The 17,865-nt window shown below is 43.0% G+C and overlaps 1 protein-coding gene and 1 pseudogene across 31 annotated transcripts in view; one reads left to right on the top strand and one right to left on the bottom strand.

Moving 5' to 3' along the window:
• Positions 1–9,715: 9,715 nt before the first annotated feature.
• Galk1l1 (galactokinase 1 like 1) overlaps positions 9,716–17,865 on the top strand; it is a 39,257-nt gene continuing 31,107 nt past the window's right edge. For 16 of the 31 annotated variants that reach the window (XM_063285054.1, XM_056985407.2, XM_063285049.1 and 13 more), the window contains exons 1-3: positions 11,701–13,399; positions 14,768–14,880; positions 15,841–15,936. The gene's annotated coding sequence lies outside the window, so the exon portion shown is untranslated. Of the gene's footprint in view, positions 13,400–14,068; positions 14,881–15,840; positions 15,937–17,865 lie in introns of those variants that run through there. The other 15 variants (XM_063285070.1, XM_063285074.1, XM_063285068.1 and 12 more) reach the window with 3 other exon arrangements.
• On the bottom strand, positions 14,060–17,553 carry Rpsa-ps6 (ribosomal protein SA, pseudogene 6; annotated as a pseudogene).

Genomic DNA, 17,865 nt, shown 5'->3' with positions numbered 1-17,865 from the left:
ACCGTGCATGTCCTTTTGCGTCTGAGTTACCTCACTCAGGATGACATTTTCTAGTTCCATCCATTTGCCTGCAAAACTCAGGATGTCCTCGTTCTTAATAGCTGAGTAGTATTCCATTGTGTAAATGAACCACATTTTCTGTATCAATTCTGTAGTGGGACATCTGAGTTGTTTCTAGCTTCTGGCTATCACAAATAAGGCTGCTATGAACATAGTGGAACATGTGCCCCTGTGGCATGGTGGGGCATCTTTGCGGTATATTCCCAAGAGTGGTATTTCTGGGTCTTTAGGTAGGTCTATTTCCAGTTTTCTGAGGAACCTCCAAATTGATTTTCAGAGTGATTGTACAAGTTTGCAATCCCACCAGCAGTGGAGGAGTGTTTCTCTTTCTCCACATGCTTGCCAACATGTGCTGTCATCCGAGGTTTTGATCTTAGCCCTTCTGACTGATGTAAGGTGGAAGGTTGTTTTGATTTACATTTCCCTGATCACTAGAACTTTGAACATTTCTTTAGGTGCTTCTCAGCCATTTGAGATTCCTCTATTGTGAATTCTCCATTTATTTCTATACCCCATTTTTGATTGGGTTATTTGGTTTTTTGGTGGTAAGCTTTTTGAGTTCTTTATATATTTTGATATTAGCCCTCTATTAGATGTGGGGCTAGTGAGTATTTTTTCCCAATTTGTAGGTTGCCGATTTGTCTTATTGACTATGTCCTTTGCATTATAGAAGCTTTCCAGTTTCATGGGGTCCCATTTATTAATTCCTGATCTTAGAGCGTGAGCCATTGGAGTTCTGTTTAGGAAATTTCTGCCTGTGCCAAGGGTTCAAGGCTCTTTCCCATTTTCTCTTCTATTAGATTCAGTGTATCTGGTTTTATGTTGACGTTCTTGATCCACTTGACTTGAGCTTTGTGCATGGTGACAGATACGAGTCTATTTTCATTTTTCTACATACAGACATCCAGTTAGACCAGCACCATTTATTGAAGATGCTTTCTTTTTTCCATTGTATATTTTTGGCTTCTTTGTCAAAGATCAAGTGTGCGTAATTGTGTGGTTTTATTTCTGGGTCTTCAATTCTATTCCATCTATTCCATTGATCAACCTGTATGTCTCTGTACCAATACCATGTAGTTTTTATCACTATTGCTCTGTAGTAGAGCTTGAGGTCAGGGATGGTGATTCCCCCAGTCTAGTTTTATTGTTAAGAATTTTCACTATTCTGGGTTTGTTTTTGCTTTTCCAGATGAATTTGAGAATTACTCTTCCCATGTCTTTGAAGCATTGTGTTGGGATTTTGATGGGGATTGCATTGCTTCTGTAGATTGCCTTTGGTAGGATGGCCATTTTTACTCTGTTAATTCTGCCAATCTATGAGCATGGGAGATCTCTCTATTTTCTTAGCTCTTCAATTTCTTTCTTGAGAGACTTGAAATTCTTATCATAAAGATCTTTCACTTGTTTAGTTTGAGTTATCTTAAGATATTTTATATTATCTGTGGCTATTGTGAATGGAATTGTTTCCCTAATTTCGTTCTCAGCCTGTTTATCATTTGTATAAAGGAAGGCTACTGATTTATTTGAGTTAATTTTATATCCAGCCACTTTGCTGAAGTTGTTTATCAACTGGAGAAGTTCTCTGGTAGAATTTTTGGGGTCACTTATGTATACTATCATATCATCTGCAAATAGTGATACCTTTAATTCTTCTTTGCCAATTTGTATCCCCTTGATCTCTTTTTGTTGTCTTATTGTTCTATCTAGCACTTGGAGTACTATATTGAATAGATATGGGGAGAGTGGGCATCCTTGTCTTGTCCCAGAGTTTAGTGGGATTGCTTCAAGTATCTCTCCATTGATCAACCTGTCTATCTTTGTACCAATATCATGCATTTTTTTTTTGGTTCTTTTTTTTCGGAGCTGGGGACCGAACCCAGGGCCTTGCGCTTCCTAGGTAAGTGCTCTACCACTGAGCTAAATCCCCAGCCCCACAGTTTTTTTTTAATCACTATTGCTCTCTAGTACAGCTTGAGGTCAGGGATGGTGATTCCCCGAGTCTAGTTTTATTGTTAAGAATTTAATTTGATATTGGCTGTTGGTTTGCAGTAAATTGCTTTTATTATGTTTAGTTATGGGCCTTGAATTCCTGATCTCTCCAATACTTTTAGCACGAAGCGGTGTTGTATTTTGTCAAATGCTTTTTCTGCATCTAAGGTTTTTTCTTTGAGTTTGTTTATATGGTGGATTACGTCAATGGAGTTTTGTATATTGAACCAATCTTCAATCTTGCATCCCTGGGATGAAGCCTTGATTGTGATGAATGATGGTTTTGATGTGTTCTTGGATTCAGTTTGTGAGAATTTTATTGAGTTTTTTTGCATTGATATAAGCGAGATTGGTTTGAAGTTCTCTCTCTCTCTCTCTCTCTCTCTCTCTCTCTCTCTCTCTCTCTCTCTCTCTCTCTCTGTCTCGGTAGGGTCCTTGTGTGGTTTAGGTATCAGAGTAATTGTGGCTTCATAGAATGAATTATGTAGTGTTCCTTCTGTTTCTACTTGATGGAATAGTTTGAGGAATATTGGTATCAGGTCTTCTTTGAAGATCTGGTAGAATTCTGAATTAAATCTATCTGGCCCTGGGCTTTTTATGGTTGCAAGGTTTTTAATGACTTCTATTTCCTTATGGGATAAGGGCCTGTTTAGAAAGTTTACCTGCTCTTGATTTAACTTTGATATGTGGTATCTGTTTAGAAAACCATCCATTTCATTTAGATTTTCCAGTTTTGTTGAGTATAGGCTTTTGTAGTAGGATCTGATGATTTTTTTGAATTTTTCTGTGTTTCTGTTGTTATATCTCCCTTTCAATTTGTTTTTTTTTTTAATTTGGATACTACCTCTGGGCCCTTTAGTTAGTTTGGTTAGGGGTTTATCTCAAAGAACCAGCTTTTGGTTTTTCTAATTCTTTGTATTGTTCTCTTTGTTTCTGTTTGGTTGAGTTCAGCCCTGATTTGACTATTTCCTGCCTTCTACTCCTCTTGGGTGAATTTGCTTCTTTTTGTTGTAGAGCTGTCAGGTGTGCTGTTAAGTTTCTAGTGTAAGATCTCTCTAGTTTCTTTAGCAGTGCACTTAGTGCTATGAATTTTCCTCTTAGCACTGCTTTCATTGTGTCCCATAAATTTGGGTATGATATGTCAACATTTTCATTAAATTTCAGGAAGTATTTAATTTTTCTTTATTTCATCCTTGACCAAATTATCATTGAGTTGAGAGTTGTTTTTCCACATGTATGTGGGTTTTATGTTGCTTTTGCTATTATTGAAGCTTTAGGCTATGGTGATCTGATAGGGTGCATGGGATTATTTCAATCTTCTTGTATTGGTTGAGGGTTGTTTTGTGATCAATTATATGGTTGATTTTGGAGAAGGTACCATGAGGTGCTGGAAAGAAGGTGTATTCTTTTGTTTTCGGGTGAAATGTCTGTAGGTATCTGTTAAATCCATTTGGTTCATGACCTTTATTTCACTGTGTCTCTGTTTATTTTCTGTTTCAATGACTTGTCCATTGGTGAGAATGGGGTGTTGAAGTCTTCCACTATTATTGTGTGAGGTTCAATGTGTGTTTCTTTTACTAATGTGGGTGACCTTCCATTTGGGGCATAGATATTCAGAATTGAGACTTTCTCTTGGTGGATTTTCCCTTTGATGAATATGAAGTATCCTTCCTCATCATGCTTGATAACTTTTGGTTGAAAGTCTACTTTAATGAATATTAGGATGGCAACTCCAGCTTGTTTCTTGGGACCATTTGCTTGGTAGACCTTCTCCCATCCTTTTACTCTGAGATAGCATCTGTCTTTGTTAATGAGGTGTGTTTCTTGTATGCAGCAAAATGCTGGATCTTGTTTGTGTATTCAGTTTGTTAGTTTCTGTCTTTTTATAGGTGAGTTGAGTCCATTAATATTGAGAGATATTAAAGACAGATAGTTGGTTCCTGTTATATTTGCTTTTGTAGCTAACTTGTTGTTTTCTCCTTTTGGCTTTGATGTGAGTTGCTTAATATCTTGTCTTTTCTTTGGTGTGGGTAACTATTTTGTATTAGAGTTTTCCTTCTAGGATCCTCTGTAGGACTGGATGGTAGATAGATACTGTTTGAATTTGGTGTCGTCCTGAATATTTTGGTTTCTTCCTCTATGTTGATTGAGAGTTTTGCTGGGTGTAGAAGTCTGGGTTGGCATTTGTGTTCTTTTAGAGTCTGCATATCCTCTGACCAGGCTCTTTTGGCTTTCATAGTCTCTGTTGAGAAGTCTTGTGTAATTCTGATAGGTCTGCCTTTGTGTGATACTTGACTCTTTTCCTTTGAGTCTTTTAATATTCTTTCTTTGTTCTGTGTGTTTAGTGTTTTGACTATTATGTGACAAGAGGATTTTCTTTCCTGGTCACATTTATTTGGTGTTCTGTAGGCTTCTTATACCATTATGACCATATCTTTCTTTAGGTTGGGGAAGTTTTCTTTTATGATTTTGTTGAAGACGTCTTCAGGTCCCTTGAGCTAGGAATCTTCATTCTCCTCTATTCCAATTATTCTTAGATTTGGTCTTTTCATTGTGTCCTGAATTTCCTGGATGTTTGAGTTAGGAGTGTTTTATGTTTTGACTGTTGTGTTAATCTCTTCTACCGTATCTTCTACATCTGAGATTCTCTCTTCTATCTCTTATATTCTCTTGGTGATACTTACATCTGCAATTCCTGACCTCTTTCCTAGGTTTTCTATTTCCTGGTTTGCCTCCATTTGTGTTTTCTTTATTGTTTTACTTCCACTTTTAGGTCTTGGACCACGTTATGCAATTCCTTCACCTGTTTGATTGTGCTTTCCTGTATTTCTTTAAGGGATTTATTTGTTTCCTTTTTAAGGGCTTCTACCTATTTACCTGTGTTTTCCTGTATTTCTTTCAGCGAGTTATTTATATCTTCCTTAGAGGACTCTATTAACTTCATAATATAGGAGTTTAGGTCAGCTTCCTGATTTTCAAATGTGTTGGTATATTCAAGGCTTGCTGTGGTGGGAGCACTGGGTTCTGATGATGCCTACCACCTGTTTTGGCTTCTGTTACTTATGGTTTTGAGTTTGCCTCTCTTTATTTGGTTATCCCTAGTGTTTTCTGGACTGAGTGATTCTGTCTAGAGTCTGCCTCTTTTGATACTGGGTTGCTATAAGACTCCTCATAGGCTTGCAGCTCTGCTACAGACAACACCATGGGAGAAGCAGGGCTCTGGTACTCAGGAAGGCACAGGTTTGGCACAATGACAGACAGACACCACACACTCACGGTAGTTTGAATATGCTGGAGTTTTACTGAAATCTGCTTTGTGGTTATATACAGTGCTTGAACAGGAATTAATTTTTTGGCCCTTTGCCAGGATACACTCAAACAATAACCAAGAAAAAGTTTAACAGTTTACATGAAGTTCAGAACAGAAAGCAAGACAGGAAATAAATTTTCCTGAGAATCAGACTGGTGCCAGATGGTAGTCATATACCTTATTTACCTCAATCTCTAAATATCATCTCTCGGATAACAACAGGACAGCTGGCTAAGGAATCTTTAGTCTTTTACTCTCTCTTAGCCAAAATTCATGTAATTGTCTTTTTAAAGATAGGATAGTTCCTTTTGATAATAGGCAAGTATGGGGATGTGATCTGGTCAAGTGGTCTATAAAATTTAAAGAATAATAAAGTATTCTCTTTCCATCAATACTAACCCATCCATTACCTTCTTCATCATATGTCCCTGTGTAGGGCAATGACTATGCAGCAAATATATAAATCCTGATCGTACCTATTCAAATCAGCTAGGCAGAAAGTCGAGAAGGAAGTGGCCAAGTGTTTCTAGGAGACCAAGTTCCGAGGAACACATATCTCTGACATGTGTCATGATTGTTTCATGTCAGACGGGCTCCACTGGAGCTGGTGCAGCACAGCCCTCACTGTAGCAGACCTCCTGTGGTGGCCTTCCAACAGGAGGGTCTTCAGAGGGGCAGAGAAACTGCTGATTTGTTGCTCTGGGTACAGTAGATCTCTGGGAGGCCTTCAGACTGTTGGGTCTTCAGAGGAGGAGCAGTCACACTGTTGTCCTGTGAGAAGCTGTTCTCTGGACAGGGTTAGGGGTCAATGTGGTTTCTGTTTCCTTGTGTGCAACCACACTCCAGGGAGCCTTTCAGTCTTTTGCGTCAGTTGCCCTGCATGCATCAGAGCCCCTGGGAGGTCTTCAGACTGTGGTGTCAATTGCCCAGTTGCCCTGTGTACAGAGGAACTCCTGGGCTGCCCTCAAGCTGTGGTGTCCTGGGTACAGTGGATCTCCTGGGACGTCACCAGTTGTGGTGTCAGATGCCCTGGGTGCAGCAGATCTCCTGGGAAGCCTCAGGATGTGGGATCAAATGTTTCGAATATAGTGGTTCTTCTGGTATGCTTCAGGATATGATGTCAAATGTCCTGAGTGCAGTGGGTCCTCTGGTATGTCTCAGGATATAGCCTCTCCCTGGGAGCAGACTTGCTAGTAGTCTGTCCCAGCAGAAAAGACTAGGCAGAAGGGGATTGGTATTTGGTGGGTGGGGGTTGGGGAGGTGGTGGGTGTCCAAGTCCACTTACCCCCAGCAGCTTCTGTGGGACATGAGGGGGGCGGTTTCTTACCAAATGCTGACTGCAGCAGATCCTCTGTATGTCTGAGGATATAGCCTCTTCTGGGGAGCAGACTAGCAGTCTGTCCCAGCAGAAAGGACCAGGCGGAAGGGCAAGCCCCTGAATTCTGATGGGGTCTCTTTGTCAGTGAAAGAGGTGGTGTCCTCAGTGGGCTAATCCTGGGTACTGAGCCTGAATTAAGGTCAGCTGTTGTGAAGTCCCTGAGGTACCTAAGAACTATGCCTGTCCTTAGGTCAGCATGGAGACATCCTCCTGGGTACTAAGGATGCATTATGGCCAGGGTGGGTCATCTCCTATTTATTAAATTTATACATGCAGAGGTTTCAGAGTGCAAGTAGCCCTGTAGGTACTGATCTTGTCCTCAGGTCAGATTGTGACACAGGGCCCACAGTGGTAAAAGTGTGAGGCACCCCATGGGACTGGGCTTTAAGTAGATCAGCCTATAATTGCTCCTTCGGATACTGGGCCCTTCCATTGGATGCAGTGTGCATACGGCCACCTAAGTTTTGACCCTAAACTGAAAAGCATGCAGCTGGCCTCACAAGTAGCAGTCTGTACTCTGGTAGGCAGTTCGCAGCTGGGCCCTGGATGCTGGGCTAACATGGAGTTCAGTGTGCTAGTGGCTCCCAGGATTAGGTACTTGAATTCAGCAAGGAGGCAGATCCCATAGATACTGGGCTAGTCTTGAGGGCATACTTGGGTAATCCTGCCCTAGGAACAATGTAGGTTCAACAGCATTGACACTGGTCCGCACTATTTCCAGCATGAGAGCAGCCCTCAAGGTGCTTGTCCTTCCATGAATTAAATATAGAAGCCTTCTGGGTACTGATCCTACATTAGGGAACATCCTGTTATCTGGCCTTCCTGGATACTGACACTTCAGTGACCATTATGATAAAACCCCTTTGGTAAAGGCCTTACCCTTGGGGGGTTGTATTCAAGCAGTTCCTTGGAGTCAGGGCCTGTTCTAGGGTCCTCTTACAAGAAGCCCCCAGGGAACTGGACCTATTCTGTGAGCACTGTTGGGGATGTTCCTGAGTACTGAAAATGTCCTCGGGATATCATTGTAGTCAGCTGCTTTCTTTGGTAATACTCCTGTACTTGGCACAGCATGAGGGATGCCACATGGGTATGGACCTAACCCTATCCAGCAACCTGAGAGTTGTCTCTGTGGTGGGTTAGGAGCCCAGACCCCTGTGCAGTACACTCAGATCTGTGGTAGGCTGGGCACCCAGGTTATTGTCCATTTCACTGTGAACCTTCTGTGAGGTGTCACTGGACTTCGCAGGTCATATTGCTTAGTGTCAGCTACTACATGTTTCCCTTTTAGTTTTGATTTCTCACAGGCTCTGAAGTGGAGAGGAGTGGTGGTGGTGGTGGTGGTGGTGGTGGTGGTGGTGGTGGTGGTGGTGTCTTTGGGTTTGACAGAGGCATTCTGTCTCCATTGAGGGGGACTTTTTTTTTTTCATCTTTATTAACTTGGGTATTTCTTATTTACATTTTGATTGTCATTCCCTTTCCCAGTTTCCGGGCCAACATCCCCCTAATCCCTCCCCATCCTCTTCTCTATGGGTGTTCCCCTCCCCATCCTCCCCCCATTACCACCCTCCCTCCCAACAATCACGATCACTGGGTGTTCAGCCTTGGCAAGACCAAGGGCTTCCCCTTCCACTGGTGCCCTTACTAGGCTATTCATTGCTACCTATGCAGTAGGAGTCCAGGGTCAGTCCATGTATAGTCTTTGGGTAGTGGCTTAGTCCCTAGAAGCTCTGGTTGCTTGGCATTGTTGTTCATATGGGGTCTTGAGCCCCTTCAAGCTCTTCCAGTCCTTTCTCTGATTCATCTAGGGGGACTTTTACTCAGAAGTCGGGGTGCTGGAAGCTCATGGTCATATAAACCTTTCAGTGGTCCTAGATTCTTGTGTGAATTTGAAGAATGAAATTCCTGGGTCACAGAGGGTGAAAAGAGTTGCATTACTGGGTGCTTAGGAGAAAGAAGGCAGAGCTACTGGATGACAAGAGCAGGTTCCAGGAAGTGGTGCCATCAAGGGGTACCATCAAGCACCTGCTTGTCTGGCAGCTTTTTATAGCACCAACAGCAGGAACTGGGGCGAGGCTTGGGAGGTCGCACAGTTAGTGTTGGCTACACAAAGAGGAGAAAAGATGACAGGAAACCAGGACTTCCTTCTGGCATTTCTGGCTTCTGGTCAAGGACAGAATGCAGATAGGATCACAGACCTTCTGGGAACTGCTGCTCTTTAGTGTCCTTGCCTGGCTAGTTTTACTTCAAGTTCTTATCATTTCCCAGACCAGCCTTCTGAAGAGGTAACCCATCTGCTCTTAGCATTGTGGGTGATGGCTGACCTTACGTTTCCTGCTTGGGTGGAGTTGTTGGTTACGGCAGATGGGGTGTCTCACAGTGGGCCTTTCTGAGGGACCTTGACAGTACATGACCAAGGAGCATCAACCAAAGAGAAGCACCTGTTGTTACCTGTGCCAACCTGAGATGCTCCTTGGCTCGGTTTAGGGGTTGCCAACTGTTTGAAAGCCTATGCCCACAATTAGTGGATACATGCAAAGTGGAAGCAGGCAGTCCGAAGAGTAATTGAGTGTCCTCCTCCCTAAAAAGAGATGACTTGCAGGATAATACAATGTTTTCTATTTTCTGCTAGATACCACCCTCCAGTATAAATGGCGACCAGGCTCAAGTGCAGAAAAAAAAATCAGGTATATTTTAAGGTTATGGGTCAAATGAGCCATAGATTTGTGTGATCAACAGAAGATGGCAGGACTTCTGATTTCTCCTTTGTCGTTCCATAATCGGGGAACCCCGCGATGGTTCCCCTTTATGGAGGCCAAGGTCCACTGTCTTTCTCTCACTCTTCACATTACCATTTAAGACTGGATCTTTTACTAAGAGATCACTGATATGGCAATGACTGGTGATTTCTGGGCGTCTTTCAGTCTCTGTCTCCACCCCTCAGTGCTAGTTAAGGCTGTGCAGCACCACATGGCTTTTTGTACAGGCGCTGGGCATCTGAACACAGAGCCTCGAGAGTCCTTGGAAGGCAATTTAGTGCCTGCTGCTGCCCTGTAGTAGTGGAGCTGGTGAAAGAAACATGCAATTTAAGCTTCGGATTTCTAAATATCAAATAAAATAAGCAAGGCATAGCAAACCATGAGATTGCCAGCCTGAATGACTGCCAGAGATAAATGAAGGTGGCAAGAAATGTTTTCCAGGGTCCTTCCATATAAGGTGAGAGGATTAGAAAAGATAGAGTTAATAGGTTGACCATATTAGTGCTTACCCACAACTTGACTGCCAGCTCTGCTATTTACAATGTGTGTGATCCAGACCAGTCAACTGCCTTCCAATGACCACTTCTTCCTCCAGGGCTTTTCAAGATTATGTGAGAAACTTCATGTGAAATCTCACTGCATCATTTGTTATAAATGGTAATCACTCTCCACAGAACCCCCAGAATACAGGTCATCCACTTCTTAGGCAATACCATGTATATCAATGTATTTTGCAAATGTTACTGAAATGGGATACACTACTTTGGCTACAGGAAACTGCAATGTGCACCTTTTTTCTAAAGTGCACATTTTTAAAAGATATATTTTTATTTTATGGTCTATGTGTGTTCCTGACTGTATATGTATTTGTATACCTGTATATGAAGGTGCTCTTAGAGGTCAGAAGAGGATGTCACTTCCCCTGGAATTGTCAGTGTGAATTGTCTAATGTGGGTGCTGGAAACTAAGCCCATGTCCTTTGCAAGAGTGTATGTACCCTTAACCACTGAGCCAACTCTCCAGCCCATACTTATTATTTGTGTATGTGTACATGTGTACACACATTCTTCTCTATGTGTGCTAATGTATACAACGAGACTAGTGGACACATATGGAAATTGGAGAACACTTTGTGAGAGTCTGTTCTTTTCTTCTACCATATGACTTCAGGAGGTCATGAGGCTTGATAACATCATTTTACCAGCTAAGTATTCTCAAAGGTCCAAAATTGTGTTGTTTGCTTCATATTGAGAAGGATTTGTGGAACTAGGTTTTATTTTAACATGCCAGGTATAAGAAATATTATTTTCAACTAAACCATCTGTTGTATAGAGCACATAGAAGACATCATAGATAGACACATGCATGCACATATAATAAAAAGTAAACTAATTCTGGAAGAGTAGTTCACACGGAGGGTGAACAATTAGACTCCAATGCCAGCTTTCATGATGACTGGCAAGTTCCCTTTAGCACTCTCAGTTTCCTCATATATATGAGGGGGATAATGGCACTGAGTATGATACTGTGGTTTATAATTACAAAACTTGTTTGACCTCTTTCTAAAATTTTGACAATCGTAGTCCATGAAATAGATTGCTAACGTTCAGATTAACAGAAGTAAATAAGACTTATCACTTAATCAAGAAAGGAAAGAAAATGGAGAAGCATTTTGGGTGCTTAACACCAGCATGGAAATCTCCTCTTCAATCAGGCTTTAGGCACGCCCCCTTCAAAATAAGCCCATTTGCTTGTTTGCCTTTCTGTCTTCTTTTCTTTTTCCCTGTTAAAGTGACCTTCTCAGTAAGTAGCCAAGGCTGGCCTCAAACTTACAGTCTTTGATCTTCTTTCAGTATCTGAGTTTACAGGCATATACCACCCTGCCTGGCTGAATTGGACTTTTGTCCTGGGCTACAGGATACTTACATTCAATTGCAGGCTGGTGTTTAGACCAGGCTGACCATAGCAGGAGACACTGCTAGGTTTCATCATCTGTGCAAAGGATTCCTTCCCCATCACACAGAAAATTGGCTGTACTAATCCCATTCTAATAAAATAGCTTAATTTATCTAGTATCAGAAATGAATTGCTATTTTAGAGTTTACAGAGAGCTGCCATTTTCTTTGAGCCTCAAAACAATTAAAAGCTGCTTAAATCCGTGTCTCCTTGGTTAAAACCCTAACTAAAATGCCTTTGTTTTTGTTCAGGCTGATATGCTTATATTCAGCATCACATGACTTAAATTTGTGGTTGCAAATGTGCACAAAGAAAGCTGACGCTGCTGGAGAGAAGAGATAAGAAGGCATGGTGCCTGTTCTTTGTAGTCAACTTGACTGTATCTAGAATTAACTAAATCCTAGGGGCTGGGGACACCTGTGAGGAATTTTTTTCTTAATCAAATCATTTGAAGTGGGAAGATCGACTTTTGATCCAGATCTTTTGAGGTAGGAAGATCCACTTTTAATCTGGGTCACACCTTCTGCTGGCAGCCTATTTAAAGGACTCGGTAGAAGGGAGCTTTCTCTCTCTTTGCCTGTTTGCTTTTGTTGGCAAGTTTATTCCTTCATGATATTAGAGCTAGCTTCTGCAGGACACTGGCATATATGGAAGAAGATCCGAGACATCCAGCATTGTAGACTGAACAACTACTAGATTCTTGGATGGTTTGTTAGTAGATAGCCACTGTTGGAATAGCAGCCTGTAAGACATTCTAATAAATCCCACATATATTTGTTTTTAAAATTCTGTACCACCAGAGAACTCAGTAATACAGAAGGTAAGAGGAAGATACTACAGTTTAGATCTCACTATTCAAATAAACTCTCCAAGGTCAAAGTCATCAGAAGCCATCTGAGTTGTCTCTGCCTGGACAGGTGTCACATGTCCATCCCTCATTCCTTGGAAAGAAACCTTCCCATAGGATGAGAGTTCTCAGAGAACCCCACTCACATCCAATTGCAGATTCAAGTCCTGTACCAAAGGAGATTTGATTCCCACTTTCACACTGTCTTCCTACAGAAAATCAAGATCAAGTAAGTCTTTGTCTTTCTGTTCCATGGGACATTTCTGTCCTCCTCCTCTCAGTTGAAATCATTGGTTCAACAAGTTGGACTTCATTTGGGTATATGCCCAGGGGTGGTATAGCTGGGTCCTCAGGTAGTGCAGTGTCCAGTTTTCTGAGGAACCTCAAGATTGATTTCCAGAGTGGCTGTACCAGTTTGCAATCCCACCAACAATGGAGGAGTGTTCCTCTTTCTCCACATCCTTGCCAGCATCTGTTGTCACCTGAGTTTTTGATCTTAGCCATTCTGACTGGTGTGAGGTGGAATCCAAAAGCTTGAATTACCCAAGATACAATCCACAGACCACATGAACCTCAAGAAGCAGGATGACCAAAATGCAGATGCTTCAGTCCTTCTTAAAAGGGGAAAGAGAATTATTCATAGGAGGGGATACGGAGACAAAATTTGGAGTAGAGATGGGAGGAATGGCCATTCAGAGCCTGCCCCACATGGGGATCCAGCCCACATATATACAGCCACCAAAACTAGACAATATTGATGAAGCCAAGAAGTACATGCTGACAGGAGCCTGATTTAGCTGTCTCCTGAGAGGCTCAGCCTGAGCGTGACAAATACAGAGTTGAATGCTAGCAGCAAACCATTGAACTGAGAATGGGGTCCCCATTGGAGGAATTAGAGACAGGATTGAAGGAGCTGAAGGGACTTGCAACCCCATAAGAACAACAATAACAATCAACCAGAGCTCCTAGGGACTAAACCACTACCCAAAGACTACACATGGACAGATCCATGGCTCCAGCTTCTTCGTAGCAGAGGACGGCCTTGTTGGGCACCAATGGGAGGAACAGCCCTTGGTCCTGCCAAGGCTGGATCCTCAGTGTAGGTGAGTGTCAGGGTGGGGAGGTGGGAAGGGGTGTGGTTGGGGAGGGGGAACACCCTCATAGATGAAGGGGAGGAGGATGGGATAGAGGGTTTATAGATGGGAAAAGGGGGAAAGGGAATAACATTTGAAATGAAAATAAAAAATTAAAAAAAAACAGTCATGAAAGCTGTGACCCAACCTAAGTAAAAACAAAACAAAACAAACAAACAAACAAACAAACAAAAAAACAGCAACAACAGTCAGACTTCAGTGGTCTCCACAGCATAATCTGGTCTCCTCTCTGTGGGGAGGCAGCCTTTGCTCAATTCTCCCCAGGAGTAGTGTCATACAGCACACATCTAGTGGCCTTTGCTCTTCATAGATTAGACAGAGCTTGGGATGTTTGATCATAGAGACGTGGTCTTCTGTTTCTCTGTAAGAGCTATTTGGCCTGCTGTGACTTTCATTTGAATGTTGCAATGTGGCCATTTTCAGGACAGCCCTGACATCTAGTGGCTGATGCTGAGGTAGAAGAGGGTTCTTGCTCCACAAAGGGTTTGTCCCCCTGCCATCTTTTAGGAACTTTATTTTCCTTCCAGGCGCCCCCCCCCCCCCCCTTTGCTCAGGTGTCTGCAGAGTAGCTCAGGACCACTCAATAGTAGCTCCAACCCGCTTGGCGATCTACACCATGGGAGCTGCTGACACAGCGGCTGCACACTCCAATCTTCTGTAGGGGAACGGCTGGATAGGCATGGAGGGCACCCGAATACCCTCAGAGCAGTTGGCCACCTCAGGCTAAGCAGCGTGAACTCAGGATCTGGTGTGTGGTCCATTCACCCTGGAATTCCTCCTTGGTCACAGCCTTCTCAGCAGCAGCCTGCTCCTCCTCAATCTCCTCTGGGTCTCTGTAGAAGTAAAGATCAGGTATAACCTCCCTTGGGTGCTCACAGGAGATAGTTTCTCACATGCACAGTACTTTCCTGGGCCAGCATCCACCACATCAAACCCACTGAGTGAGCTCCCTTGTTGTTGCATGGGATGGCAATGTCCACATAGCACAGGGGAGAATCTGTGTTACACAGAGCAATGGTGGGCAGGTTGACCTAAGAGGCCTCTGTGAGGGGCTGGTGGTCAGCCCTGGGATTAGGGCTCCCTGAAGGCTGCTTGGCTCTGGTTAGTGAGGTCCCAGGTGTGAAGCGGCCAGCAATGGGAGTGGCTCCTGTGGCAGCAGCGAACTTCAGCACAGCTCACTGGCCAGTGTTCCTGGAGGAGATGACGCTGACGTCGGCAGGGTTCTCAATGGCAGCAATAGCTGGAGCTGTGAGCAGCAGCTTCTCCCAGGTCCTCTTCAGATTGATGAGGGAGGCGCAGTCACTTTTCCTTTTGTAGATGTACCGCTCCATCTGAAAGTCAAGACTGGTGCCACCTAAGTGGGTTCCTGCAGCAAGGAATTTGAGGACATCCTCCTCCATCTGCAGGATGTCAAGGGCTCTGGATATTGTGTAAGTTTCACTTTAAATTACAACGGGAATCAAGAACAGTGCCACAAAGAGTTAAACAGTTTATTTGAATCCAAATGGAACTGATGTGCCAGGGAATGCGGGTTCAGGTTGCCCCAAGTGACCAAGATTCCTTCATGGGTATATAACTTTCATGGTCATGGGGGAAAAAGTCCAGTCAACGAAGTTATCAGCTATTTTGGGGTAAATGGGTTATAGCAGAGTAGGGAGAATATGCTTACATTCCACTTGCTTTCTTACAGCAAGCAGAGCCTAGGATTTGTGGGAGCCAGTGACTTCCCTATACACTGCAACTTTTTGACCTTATAGTCACAAAGGTACTGGGGCACATACAGAGGAGGATCATCAGTGGCCATTGAAGTGTGTGAAGATGACCAACGATACTTTTTGCTTTCAACTGTAACATTTCACTTTTCAAGAAGTATCATACTTCAGTCAATCACTGCTAAGAATCTTCAAAACAGACATGACATTTCCACAGAAATTAGGTGGAAGATCCATTTTAAAAATTCATTCTTAACTTGGAACCCCCTGCAGCCCAGTGGGCCCTATTCACCCAGTGGTACTGGAGCCACATCTTTCTTCCTACCCTCCAGAAACCCTTCTATACCCAGAGACAACTTGACTCCCAGGAGGTCTGTCACAACCAGGAGGTCTGTCATAATCACAATTGCATAGATAGCCTGACTCAAGGAGGCCCCTCATAACGAGGCACACAGGAGGACTTTAAGAGAAGATTTTTTTTTGTGCTTCAAGCCTCCATGAACAAAAATGGTAGAGTCCCAGAGTATGTCTCCATTGCTAGGGGTGAGCGCCAGGGATGAAAGTTAGTTTCACAGCTAAAATGTCACAGAAAGAATGGTTTTTACCTTTAGAGATTATTTTAAACAAAATGAGTTTTAAAATGTTTACAGGTTTTATTTGCCTTGTACTTTTAAATAGATTATTTCTTCTGCTGCCGAAAGAATACCAGGATGTAGCAGTGGAAATAGAGAACTTCAACAGTAAACTTGGATTGGGAAGTCCTAACCTGTATCTGTAAGTATGCATAACCTGGAGGTAGAGGAATAAAAATGAAAAGTGTGACGTAAGCCCAGGAGTCCATATACTAGAAGAACGAATTTCCACAATGAACCCCATTGTCTTGGGAACCAATGAAGTAGCATGCTGGTTCCACCCTGTTTTCTGAAGACATCTCTGTAATTTTATGTCCCCTTTAATAACAATCAATTCCATATGATTATGGAATCCCATTGTTGTCTGGTTCCTGGGACACCAATCACATGCTGACACCAGGGAAGGTCTGGTAGCCATGCACAACACTTTTGCTGCCTGTACTTCCTTGATAACAGAGGGTCCCATAGCATGTTGATTTCTAATATAGATCCTGTACTCAGGGTCCCATGTCATATTTGTCTGCAGGCTGTAGTTCTAAAAGCCCAGGCACTGGTAGACCAAGTACATTCTACATGCAGTGCTCTACATGAAGGATTGGGGAATGCAACCCATTCATTCAGCCTGTGCCTTCTTTACCTAGCAAACCTCTCACCCATCCCATCCATCCATCCCTCTAGGTGTTTGCTTTTCTAATTTCTTCCTAATATATCCTTGTCTAATGTCCTAGATCTGTCATCTCTGCGATCTCACTCCCTGGCTCTTTCCAAAACTGCCTGGTCACAAGTCTCCTCAGAGCATTTTATGATGCATGGACTCTCCAAAATATGATACCTCTTCACATCTACACTTACAATCTAATTTGATGATTACTGATAGAATCACTTTTCTCACAGATGCCATTTTGAGAGCTTTAGTACCTGGACATTAGATCGAAGTGTGTAATTTCAGGACACCTGACCCTACTGTGTAGGCAGGAAGAAAAACAATTTCTCTCCCTCTTTCTCCCTCTCTCTCCCTCTCCCCCTCTCCCCCGGCCCCCCTGTCCCCCTCTCCCTCCCCTTCCCTTCTTTTCTTTCCTCCCTCCTCTTCCTTTCCCTTCCCTTCCTTTATCATCCATCTGTCTGTCTGTCTATCTATCTATCTATTATTTATATTTACTTTACCTTGTATCACAGCACCCCTCTCTTCCCAAACTCACCTCAGAAGTCAGTGATGACTCTCTGCTCCAATTTTTGGAGATCCTTCATGAAGACCTAGGTGTAATGTTACTTATAACTTAGAAAGTCGTCAATGTATATTGTTTGGTTAATGGTTCAGTTTCTGGGTGCCTTCAAGGTTTGAGGTTAGTTGAATGTGTTGGACTTTGTGTAGAGTTTCTTTCCACCTCCCAGGTCCCCCAATCCTTCCTCCAATTCTTCCAAAGATTCTCTGATCTCTGCCCAATGTTTGGCTGTGGATGTCTTCATTTGTTTAGGTCTGCTAATGGGTGGAGCCTCTCAGAGGACAGCTATGCTATGCTCCTGTCTGCAAGCATAAAATAGTGTTAACTAATAGTGTTATGGTTTGATTATTGCCCTTGGAATGGATCTCAAGTTGGTTCAGTCATTGGTTGATCCTTCCCTCTGTTCCTGCAACCTTTTTGTCCTTGCATTTCTTGAAAGCTTTCAAATTTAGGGTTGAAGATTTTGTGGGTATATTGTCCTTTCCCTCTACTGGGAGTCCTGGCTGGCCACAGCAGGTGGCCACCTGAGGCTCCATGTCCCCCACTGCTAAAAGTCTCAGCTAGAATCCCCTTCATAGACTTCCTTGACTCTTCCCCATCACAGATCTCTGGCACATCCTAGGGATGACCCCCACCCCCATCCCCATAAGCACACTTCTGGTCACTTTCTACTACTCTCTCTTCATGGTTTTTCTATACCAGATGTCTGTGTTTTAGTCCCTATTCCACCCCCCCCCAGTTCCCTCTCTCCATCCATCTCAGATGACTTTTTAATTTTTCTTAGGTGAGATTCAAGCATTCTCCTTTGTACCTCCCTTGTTCTTCAACTTCTTTGATTATGTGGACAG

This window comes from Rattus norvegicus, chromosome 3, assembly GCF_036323735.1.
Source record: "Rattus norvegicus strain BN/NHsdMcwi chromosome 3, GRCr8, whole genome shotgun sequence".
In the NCBI taxonomy this organism is placed as follows: Eukaryota; Metazoa; Chordata; class Mammalia; order Rodentia; family Muridae; genus Rattus; species Rattus norvegicus.
The sequence above is the reverse complement of the archived record's forward strand: the minus strand, read 5'-3'. Positions and strand labels throughout refer to the sequence as shown.